Raw genomic sequence first — 360 nt, forward strand, 5'->3', positions numbered from 1 at the left:
GTGTGTGCCCATGGGTGCGAGTGTGTACGTGTGTGCCCATGGGTGCGAGTGTGTACGTGTGTGCCCACGTACAGGTCCATCTGTGCATGTGTGCACATGTACGTGCGCGCGCGTGTGTGTCCATGTGCGTGTGTGCACGTGGGGCCCTGAGGACGAGGGCTCCTGCTGGGAAGTCAGGGGATGGAGGGGAGGTGTCCTGTGGTCCAGAATCGTGGCGACGACGGCCTCTCGCCCTCCAGCATGGCCTCACCCCTGAGCCTCTGGAGCTCTCCCCTTCCTGGCTGGGTCCTCAGGCCTGACACACGGCCGACCTCCTCCTGGCACCACGTGGACCCCTGGAATCACCGGCCTCCTCTCTGT

The sequence above is a fragment of the Enhydra lutris genome, unplaced genomic scaffold, assembly GCF_002288905.1.
Source record: "Enhydra lutris kenyoni isolate GAN:26980312 unplaced genomic scaffold, ASM228890v2 scaffoldscaffold15, whole genome shotgun sequence".
Lineage (NCBI taxonomy): Eukaryota > Metazoa > Chordata > Mammalia > Carnivora > Mustelidae > Enhydra > Enhydra lutris.